Source organism: Brachypodium distachyon, chromosome 1, assembly GCF_000005505.3.
Source record: "Brachypodium distachyon strain Bd21 chromosome 1, Brachypodium_distachyon_v3.0, whole genome shotgun sequence".
In the NCBI taxonomy this organism is placed as follows: Eukaryota; Viridiplantae; Streptophyta; class Magnoliopsida; order Poales; family Poaceae; genus Brachypodium; species Brachypodium distachyon.
This window is the reverse complement of record NC_016131.3, coordinates 69826952-69837933: the sequence shown is the minus strand read 5'-3', so window position 1 is coordinate 69837933 and position 10982 is coordinate 69826952. Positions and strand designations below refer to the sequence as shown.

At 47.1% G+C, this 10982-nt stretch overlaps 1 long non-coding RNA gene across 1 annotated transcript; it reads left to right on the top strand.

The window, feature by feature from the left end:
- The first annotated feature begins 7525 nt into the window (after positions 1-7525).
- LOC104581850 lies at positions 7526-8196 on the top strand. The gene is made up of 2 exons (XR_730051.3): positions 7526-7904; positions 7987-8196. It is a non-coding gene; the product is annotated as an uncharacterized LOC104581850 (long non-coding RNA).
- The last annotated feature ends 2786 nt before the right edge of the window (positions 8197-10982 follow it).

Genomic DNA, 10982 nt, shown 5'->3' with positions numbered 1-10982 from the left:
TGTACTTTTCACTTAATAATTTTTTTAGCAGACTTGAATCTTTAATATATGAATCTATCTGAGTGACTGAACATCCTGTCATGGTGGCCATTCATTTCAATCACTAAATCCTTTTTAGGCCTTGTTTGATGCTGGTGTAATTTTTAGTCAAAAGTAGATTGGATATTTGACGGGATTGGGCGTTCGTCCAATACTCCCAAATCTCATTCCACCTCCAAAGACCAATATGGTAAGTGTTTTTAATTGATATAAAAATGAAGTGTTTTGTGTGCAAAATCTAAGAATTATCCTCTTTAATCCATGCCTACGAAACGACTCATTTGAAGTTTTTAATGTTTTCGTCTTAAAATAAGTGACGTGGATTTATATAAGAATGTACGGAGTACATAATTTCACCTTGTTTATTTTCGGACGGAGCGAGTACCTACAAACCTTAGAAAAACGCTAGTGACAAGCAAGGGTTAGCGTAGAGGAGGGGCCTTAGGGGATACGACTATTAATCCAAACAGTGATACAACGAATTTGTGGCCCGGTTCAATGGTATTGGGCCTGAAAAACAGCTCCGAAGGAGAGGGACTGACAACGAAAAATAATCGAGGGGCCATCCTCACGGAGGAAGAAAAAAGGGAGATACATCACAGCATGAAACAAACCCTCGCCCGCACGTACTCCAGGCGGTGCAACTGACATGAGGAGTCGTTGTAGTCGGGGGCTGATCAGCCAAAGACGAATCGACAACGACGGTGAAGAACCATCGTCATCGGGGAGCAGAGTCTGCGCCAATATCATCAGCAGCCTTCACTTACGTGGTGCCACTGCCAGGCATCATTTTCTCCATCCTCCCCGACGTGGAGCTCGGATCCATGGCTTTTTCAAGTTATTCCCATGCTTGGGGCATTGAAGAAATAGTGTGGCATGCAAGGGTCTAGGAGTTGACTTTGCCAGGTTCATTGTTTTGAATGTGGAAATGCTAGAGAAAATGAAATTTGGAGTCGTCGTTGATGACTGCAAACAATAGATGGAGGGCAAATCAAAACTGGCAGCTTCAAGTGGAAGACAGAGGTTCTCGCAATGTTCGATTTGTATTCAAAATATGTTCTTGATTCATGTATTTTCAAATAAGCTTACCCATAATGTCAATGGCTGATTCATTGACGCCTCCTTGGACAATTGGACGGAAATGTTACCAACGTTACCTTTGTGCACCTACAAATGTGGCATCTTATTGTATTCCATATCTGAGGTTTGAAATTTTTGTCCACTAAAAGCCTTCTAACATACTTCTTGCAGTGCTAACCACCATGAGATGGCAATGGTGAAGCGATATCATATTTCACCTTCACTTCTTGTGTAAAAGCTTGAATAAATAGATTATGTATCTTACGGAAATGGATCCCTTGACTTAAACGTGTGGACCTGGACCCATACGTCAGTGACTGCAATGATGTTACGTCAGAGTACCCATGTCCATATCATATACTGTACATCAAAATTTGTTTACGTGACAGGAGGAATCAGAAACTGAAGTTTCTGGAGTTGCAGACGTCCCATGCGCACAGAAGAAGCTTCCTTTTAGCACCTCCCGGTGAGCCCTATCCAACAATGAAAATAACATTTTACCAGGTAATTTCCTTTTTTTCCTAGAGACGTGGCAGGGAGAGATAGGAAGGATAGGCTACTGCGCGTCTGGCTATTTTGGTCAATCAATTCGCCTTGTACAAGAACTGGTTCTAAGAAAGAAAATCGATCTTAGCAATTGAGTGCTCTGATGGCTGGTCTTCTTAGCATCCGGTTTCGACCACGCCGCACACGGCCTCGTCCACCAGCGACTCAAAATCTTTTACTCCCTCCGATCGATATTAATTGATTTAAATTTGTCTAAATATTGATGCATTTATGTCCTAAAATGGTCTAGATACATGAAATATTTCAACAATTGATATGGATCGGAGGAAGTACATCTCAAAAGCTCACATTGCTCATGACACAAAGTTTCACGTCAGATTTCGCACGTGCACGCCTTACAACCCGAAAAAGGAGCAAGGAGCGGTACATATATAGATCAAAGAGTGTTAACTGGTTCCAGCAAACTTGTTACTAAGTGTTGGACAAACGTTCTCACGAGATTATGTGCATGCGTTGTAAACCGTAAAGAGGAGCCGTACATATACAAATAAAAAAATGTGTTAGCTGGTTTCCGCAGCACCAAATCTGCGGGCCAGCTAGGGCGGGTGGTCCCCTCTTGCTTGGACCCCACATATATATATAACATGCAGGCTAGCCGAACAAACTTTATCACGAAATTCCGTGCACGCGTTACAAAATGGTGAAGAGGAGCGGTACATATACAGCTAAAAAAGTGCTAGCTAGCTGGCTCCTGTAAAAGAAAAAATGTCGGCTAGTTGGGACGGTTCTTCTCTCCCTCTTGGCCCCCACCTATGTAACACGAGAAGATACCCAGTGGTCCCGCCCATGCATTGTAGCATCCTTAGAATTTTCTGTTTTTGTTTCTTGAAAAAAATGAACGAGCTATCAAAACATGTTTATATGTTGCCCAAAAAATTCGAATTCAAGCTCAATCTGCACATAGAGAAACAAAAAAGGTAAATCTAGTCGTAAACAATGTTCAATAATTTGTGTTTTTTGTTTTGACAAATTTCTTGAGATTTCAAATACGCCTATAACCGGAAAGAGGGAGTTATTACAGGTTTGCTGGAAAAAAAAAGAGAAGTGCCAGCCAGCAGGTGCTTCCGTTCCCATGTGAACCTCACCTCTGTATATCACACGGCGCACGCGGCTCCTCCAATTCACTCACATCTCTCATTCTCCGAGACCCAAGCTCGATTCGAACTCGAAGCCATGGATCCCAGCAAGCAGAGCGCCGCAAGTCACTCGTCCCGAGCTCCGCCCTCCGTCCCGACGCCGTTGCCGCGGCAGATCCTGCCGGAGCCCTACAGAGGGAACGGGAGCATCTCGAACGGACGAGGGTGCGTCTCGTTGCCCCCGTCCTGCAGCCCCAGGCCGCTGAGCGCCGGCGCGAGAGAGTTCCGCCCGTCTGCCGCCGTGTTCGGCCCTTTCTTGGCGCTGCCGTCGTGGTCCACCTCGCTCACCACGGTCGCCAACTCCGACATGGTGCAGTTCGGGCCGCAGCCGTACCAGCGTGACGTCCCAACGTCCGCCCACGGGCGCACGTTGAACGCCGACGCCAGGCCGTTCCATCCAGCAGCTGTCGCCGGCGCCGCGTCCCGCCCACCGGTGCCGCCCTCGCCATGGACGGCAAGCTCCGTCGACGAATCCTCCCGACCAGATCTTGCCAGCATCATGAGCGGGTTGCTGATCCACCTCGTCTCGCCGCTGGAGAAGCTCCGGTGGGATCTGCGCGGAGGCCCGATGGAGGTGGAGCTGGCGTTCTGCCAGGAGACCTCGGCAGACGTGGTCCGCCTTATCGAGGAGGGCGGTGACGAGCTCGTGCTCCAGAACGTGCTCGCCGGGGTCCATGGTTACGTGCACGGGGTCATGGCGAACCTGCATGGGCGTAAGGTGTTCGACGCGCTGCTGCGCTGCTGCGCGGGGCGCTACAGGGAGCTCCATGTCATCGTCGATGCCGTCGTCAATGCCAAAGCCATCACCGGCGGGAGGGCCTCGCTGAGACAAGTCGCGCCCGTAGGGCAGTACTTTCCAGACGGCTGGTAAGTGGTAACTAACCTGCGTTCATAGATCAATCAATCCTTGCGATTTTCGATGCTGCTAGTTTGGTCGATCGGAACTAGTTTACCATTTGTGATTCACGTGTCCAAATCACAGGATCAAATTACATTCTCTATATAGTATATGAGTACTGCGTTTAACTTCTGTTCGCCTGTACTGTGCAGGGTGGCTTCTATGAAGACGCTGATCACGGCGGTAGCGGAGTTCCCCATTCTGAGCGTGCTGCTCGTCCGTTGCTTCGTGCATGAAGACGTGATAAACCGCGGCAGGGGGGACGAACTGCTTCGCCAGTGCTTTACCTCCATGGAGTACGAGGATTCCAAGGCAAGTGCCGCATGGGATTGATTGTATGCATCATACTATATATGTTTGGCTGATCTGTGTTGATCAGGCCGGTTCTTCTGCTTCATTTTCTTTTCAGCTTTTAATCCAGTACGCCTTGGCAAATATCGACAGCAAGCTGAGTACGAGGTTCGGGTCGATGTGCGTGGCTATATGCTTCACGTACGCCCAAGACCTCGAGCTCCAGTCTTTAGAAGAGTACGCCATCAGAAACGCCAGAAAAATGGCCAGGGGCCAATACAGGTTAATTAATTGCAGCTCTCCCGTTTGTTGTGCTATAGATGCAATTCTCATTCATTCTCATGGAAAATTAAGCTACCGATTAGTACTAGCCAGTAGTACTGATAGAGATCCTATTGCCACCATGCAGCAACTTCTTCGTCCAGCGCGTCCTCGAGGACGGCAGCGCCCAGACCAAGCTCGCCGTCGTGGACCAGCTCATGGAAGACGTCATGGAGCTGTCCCGCGACATGTATGGGAACTACGTCGTGCAGTCCTGCTTCCGGAAGATCGGCTTCACGGTGTCGACCGAGATGCTGCGCCGCGTGCTCCTGGCGTTCCTTGACCTGGCCCTTGAACAGCTCGCCGACCTGGTGAAGAACATCCCCGCCAACCTCGTCCTCCACAGGCTGCTCGAGACAGGCATATCTGTAAGTAGCTCACGTACCTTCATACTTCCATATATCTCGTCATGTTGGTTTAGGTGCTTAGTACTGTCTTATGGACGCAGCATTCCCCGACGGAGTCGCTGACGCGGAAGCTGGCGCGGCGGATCCTGAAGCTGCCCGAGGACGTCCAGCAGGACCATAACGGGAAGCTGGTGATGGAGGCCCTTTGGAAAGTGAGCCCCTGGTTGCCCATCAACGAATAGGTTAATTATCTGGATAAAATCAATGACTCATTCGCTCGATCTGTAGTTGCTACCTTTTCGTGTTGTTTTGCCCTGGGGTTGTTTTCGAGGAATGCAAGATGCTCATGGTAGTTTGAATAAATCGTTGTTGGTCTGGAGCTGTCTAGGTGGTGGCTAGATGCAAGCATAAACTTGGTGTCGAATAATGTGGAGTGTGAGCCTGCTACGGCATTGTGGTGGAACTTTGCGCCGTCTTCGTTAGCTTGCCTGATTGCAGATGTTCTCTTGAATCTTCCCATTGAGTACTGTACTGTGCTACTTAATGTCATATCATGAAGAACCCTTGCAGCAAACAACAAGAATAACCTATTTGCCTTGAGTATTTGTTGTGAAAAAAATACATTTGATTTCAAATAGAACATGGATGTATCTATATATATGTCTCACACGCCTGATTTTAAGAAAAAAAGCCTTAAAATCTCAATTGACGCATTAGAGTTTTAGATAAAGATCCAGTGCAATATACCTCCACACACTTTTCTTTCAAATTCTGCGGTCAAGCACGTTGAGTGATCTCTAACTATAAAACAAGCAACTTTCTGATAGCAGAACCGGTAGAAAAATAGGGAGAACTTTTTGCAAAGTTGGATGATCATAACTCACCTTAGTGTCAAAACTCAATCTACGTCCCTATCCAACAGAACTCCACGCTCCTCCTCTTACATGTACCAATATATAGGAAAATCATATGGTTGACATATTTGAATACCCTGATATGATGTGGTTTTTCACGATACCCGGTACTCAAAAACAAATATGGGAGTACCTATCAGATAGACCGTCTACAACAACAGGGCAAATTAGTCATTTGTGAAAACATATATTAATGGTTCTTTTACATGTTATTATCCCGGTCTTATTTAGTGCCGAAAAAAGGAAAACGTCCATTTAGGCCGGCAGTTGCGGCGGCGCCTAATTAATCGGAGGTGCGGTTCTAATCAATCAAAGCTCCAGCGGCTCGCCGGAGTGGAGCTCTTTTAGCTGGAGGGAGACGTAGATGGAGTTCGAGCTAGAAAGGAAATCAAGCCTTCTCCATGAGACCATGATTCGGCAGCTTGGTTGATTTGCTCGATTAATTCATCGGTCTTTCTGCTCCGCCCTTCGGCAGCTTGCAGCGACGTCGTTGCCCAGCAGGGTCATGCTGCGGCTCAACGGTGCCATAAGAACTCCAACGTACGGCTCCTCTGTTTCAGAGTCGGAATTAATAAGTATCCACTTCGGCTGGTTCCCGTGAGGAACTCGTTCGAGCGCTGCAGCGCATGGTGGCCACGGTGCTAGGCACGTTGGGGGAGGTGCTGGTCGCCGGCAACCTGGAGTGCGGCACCATTTTCACGGCACGGTGAAAGATCGGCATGGTCGATTAGAGCGGGGACGTGGATGAATAGCCGACTAACAAATTTTAGTTCTTCGTTTTCTTTTTTCGAAAGATACAAACACCACAACTACAAAACAGTACATATGTGACGAGTCATTAGTGACGGGCCTTTCACGCCCGTCACTCATGACCATCATCAGTCACGGGCCTACCAGGCCCATCACTGATGACACACCATCAGTGACGGTCGCGTGCTCGCCGGTCACTAATGATCCACGGACACGCCACGCTCGCCATTGATGACCACTCATCACTCTCGGCATGTAGGGTCCGTCACCAATGGACACATATGAAAAAGTACAAAATTCACAAAAACGCACATCAGTGGCGGGCTTTGCATCTAGGCCCGCCACTGATGAGCCCCGGAGACATTTGTGATTGTTTTTGCTAAAGTCTTTTTTTTCTATCAGATGATAATATTTCAAAAATGACCTATGTAGTATAATCTTGTTATTTCTCATAGTTGAACTTTAGGTTTTAAGCCAAATGACCAAAGTTTTGCTCATTTCTATGCCATAGTTCATGATAATGTATCCATTTTTTGCACAAGTGTGCATCTTATCATAAAAACCTATATTTCCAAAGAGGTTTACAAAATTTTGGTTATAAAAATTATTTTCCATTTTCCAAATGCAAAAAATGAGGTATTTTGTTAAGCAAGTATGCTTAATATGGTTCAGAACGCCACCTATGAAATTTTCACACAAAAATAGAACTAATTGTTTCCTTTCTAATGTCCAAAGGTTTGAATTTTCTAGCTTTCTATATATACTTTTTCTCCTATTTAAATGAATTTCTAGCGATTTCGCAAAAGTAATTCAAATTTGAACTAGAAGTGTATGATAGTCCATTCTTTGGCATAGAGTCCTTATATGCATACTAGTTGCAATGAAAAATGATTAACTTCAATTTTGACAACTTTTCAAAAAGAAAAAACTTCACAAAATGTATTGTCAAGTATGAATGTATATGGCTTTTAAGCCAAATGAGATATCTTTTGAAGCAAGTACACATATTGATAAACTTATAAACCAATTTATAGTCATATAAATACTTGTATATTTATATGAAACATGAAAATAAAAATAAACTTGTTTGCCCTCATCAGTGACGGGTTTTATATTCATGCCTGATAGAGACCGACCCATCTAAGGCCCAACCCACCCATAGCTTATAAAAGCCAACCCCAATCCTAACCCTCTACTCCTCTATATTTCTCCTCTCCCTCCCTACCTCCCAGCCGCCGCCACCCTCATCTCCTCTCCCATCTCATTCCCGAGCCACCCCCAACTCTCTTCTCCTACCTTTCTCTCCTCCTCCTTGCCAGCCTGCCTCTACCCTCCACGCCAGCCTGTGCCCCTCCCTTCCTCCGTCGAGCAGCGCCGCTCCTCTCTCTTCCACTGTCGCGCGGTGGAGCAGCAGCGGCCGCGCGCGGGGTGAGCAGCAGCAAGCGCGGCCGGATCCGGCCTCCTTCAGCCCCGCAGCGGCCGGATCCGGCCTCCCCCGCCGTCAGCCGCGGCGCACAGCCACCGGTGGAGCGCGGATCCGACGACCTCGACGCTGCCGCCGGTAACTTTCTCTCCCTTGATCTCCTCTCCGTCGCCGGTATGTTTCTCTTTGCGTCATTTCTCACCTTCTCTCTCTTGTGCAGGGCAGCAGATCTTCGCCGCCGTGGCGACGAGGCCGGTGCTGCCATCGACTTCCAGCGGCCGCACTGGATCCTCGCGCCTCTGCCCGCTGTGTGTGTGCGCCTACGGCAAACCGGCGTTTTGTGATTTTTTTTTGTGATTTGTTGTATGCGATTCATAGATTAGTTCATCAATTGGTTTAATAAATTGTGGATTTGTGATTTGTTGGTTCATAGCGTGCGGGCTGTGACCTGCTTTTTTTTAAATGTCATAGCCGAAGTAACAATATCACAATAATATTGTAAGAATGTAAAGGGTGAAAAGACCACCGATTGGGTAGGTGTACTTCTCCGTTTGGAGGAGTGCTCTATCATAAAGGTAGAGGCGCCACAAAGAGTCACTATTCTCGTCTCACATCACCACAAAGGTGAGGTGAGCTCCACTAGTGGCTTCCTTGGGGTCGAAGTCCAAACCCTTACAAACTTGATCGGGACTAGCTTCAAAACTCAATTGGAGGCTCTGAATCCAATCCCCAAGCTCCTCACACACCAAGGGAGAGCTCAAGGCAACCGCTTCCGTCCAGGGTTTCTAAATACCCAAGAGAAACGAAATCCACAAACGAAACAAGGGGTCAACTTTTTGACTTGGTGAAACCCTAGATCAAGATCTTCTCCTCCAATCCTTAAAGAATCAAGAGTTGAAAGTTGTTAGGGGGGAGATCTTGGATATTTAAGCTTTGGAGTTTTGGGGGGAGAAAATGGTGTTCTTGGTTGTGTGCTCGAGCAGGGGACTCGTTGGGGACGAAGTGGTATATAAATGGGGTCCCCAAAAATCAAGTCGTTAGGCACAGACACGGGACAGGCTGGAACTTCTGGGGTTCAGCCGGAACCGAATAATCACCGGAAGTTCCGCATATTCCGGATGCCTTAACCAAGAGCACCCAGAAGTTCACGCGGAAGTTCACCCGGAACTTCCGCTGTCTGGGAACCTGGAATGGCAGAAACTGGATTTTGAACTTGGGTTCTTCTCTCAAATTTTTGGGTAGGCTTTTTAGTTGGTGCAATTTTGTGTACATGTGTACGTGAAATTAATTCACCCGTTACCTTCCCTTATGGATTTCCTCTTAATAGTACGGATGTCCCACGACTCAAAACAACCGAAAAAGCCTCTAAACACCACTACGCTTCTTTCCTTTTAGAGGGTCCACGAATCGTCTTGTACAAAGTTCTTTATAGAATCTGAAATGCTGAACACACTATTATATAACAAAACACGTTGGCATAACCACCAAAGCCACTTAGGAGAAAAATGCCCTTTCATATGGTGGGACATGACTGAAGGCTAGATTGGAAAAGACCAAATATCCACATGTTATTACGATTTTCCCCTCTAAATCAAGGTACTCCAGTGGTTTTTGACACGGTACTCCATTTAATTAATGATAGAGTACTATGTAATACTATCCATTTGATTAGGATAAATAAACAGTCTATATTAAATCTGGGGCACCGTAAAAGAGCTCGTGATGATACCCCAAGTACTACATACATTAGCAATTCTCATGTTTAAATGTTTCGGTTGGAAGTTTCTTAGATTTTCATTGCCAATCAAATCATGGCAGAGAATGAAAAAAAAATCAAGGTCCGGTGAACAAAATTTGACCTCCCTCCACAGTATCGTTCATTGCACGCTTGCTGTCAGTGACCCAGCCACCCCACCCGACAAGTAGCCCACCTCCTGCGGCGCTGGCTCCATTCGCTTGCCCGGCTTCGAGTTGCTCACCATCATCGTCCCTCCTGCTTTTCACCATAACAAACTTTCTAGCTAGGGAGAAGGAGCCCTCCTTTAGCAAGACCAACGTCGTCACCGACGAGCTCTCCGGCCTCAACCTCGTCAATTTAGGAAAGAAAACCTCTTCCCACGTGAGGCCCCTTCTAATAATCCTCCAACTTGTAACTTTACTGAATTTTATTAAAACCTGATAAAATTGAAATGAAATTTAATAGAAAGGGATGAAATACTAGTGAATTTCTGGAATGAAACTTGATAAAATTTGTCTTTTAAGTGAGGAGTAGAGGGAGATATACCGTGTTTTGAGATTGGTGTGAGAAAGCGGCATGGAGCACTCCTGCCTATGAAGCAGGAGAGAACTGTGATGTTCTCACAAAATGCTACTAATTGTACCCACTACCAAGGATCCATTGTTGCTTTCATCATTGATTGTAAATATGCACCGTGCGATCTCATTTTGGAACTGGGTGGTACCTGATTTCCAATGCACTGCGCGTCTCAGCCGAGAACTTACACGATTAAGTACATCTCCTAGAAGATTAACCGACATCTTACTGACAGTAATTCATTAAAATTCCATAGCAAGTAGTGCTCCACTCCATGTGCCTAGTAAAAGAAGAAGTTATAGTATTATTTGGGGGAATTCTAGATTAAAAAAGTGCCAGCTGCGACGGGTGCCTCCCTTCCTCCTTTGGACCCCACCTCTATTTAACACCAAGAGGCAAGAGCATGCTTTCCTCCCACTCCCACCCATCCATTCAATCCCCATTCCCCAAAACCCCCACAATCACAAACCTCGTCGCGATTCAAACTCGACGCCATGGATCCGAGCAAGTAGAGCGACCCAAGCAACTCGTTCGGCGACGCGCCCTCCAACCCTGACGAACCAAGCAAGCACGGGGATGCCTCGTCATTGTCGCAGCACCAGCAAGGGTACCCGACGCCGACCACGGCGCCGCCGCCGCAGGATCTTCCACCGTACGGGCTCCCCAACGAGGATGAATTCGCGAAGGCAATCCTCCCCACTGAGGCCGACAGAGCCTGTCTGACTATTCCTAACGCCCCGTCGCCGCCTCCGGAGCAGGATCCGCCACCACAGCAGAGGTACGCGACGCCGACCTTGCCGCCGACGCAGTCATTCGGGGCCAACATGCTGCAGCCGCAGAGCTCTGCAGAGCTTGGCATATCCACGCTGATGGTGAGTTCGAGCGAAAGAAGCCTCCAGGTC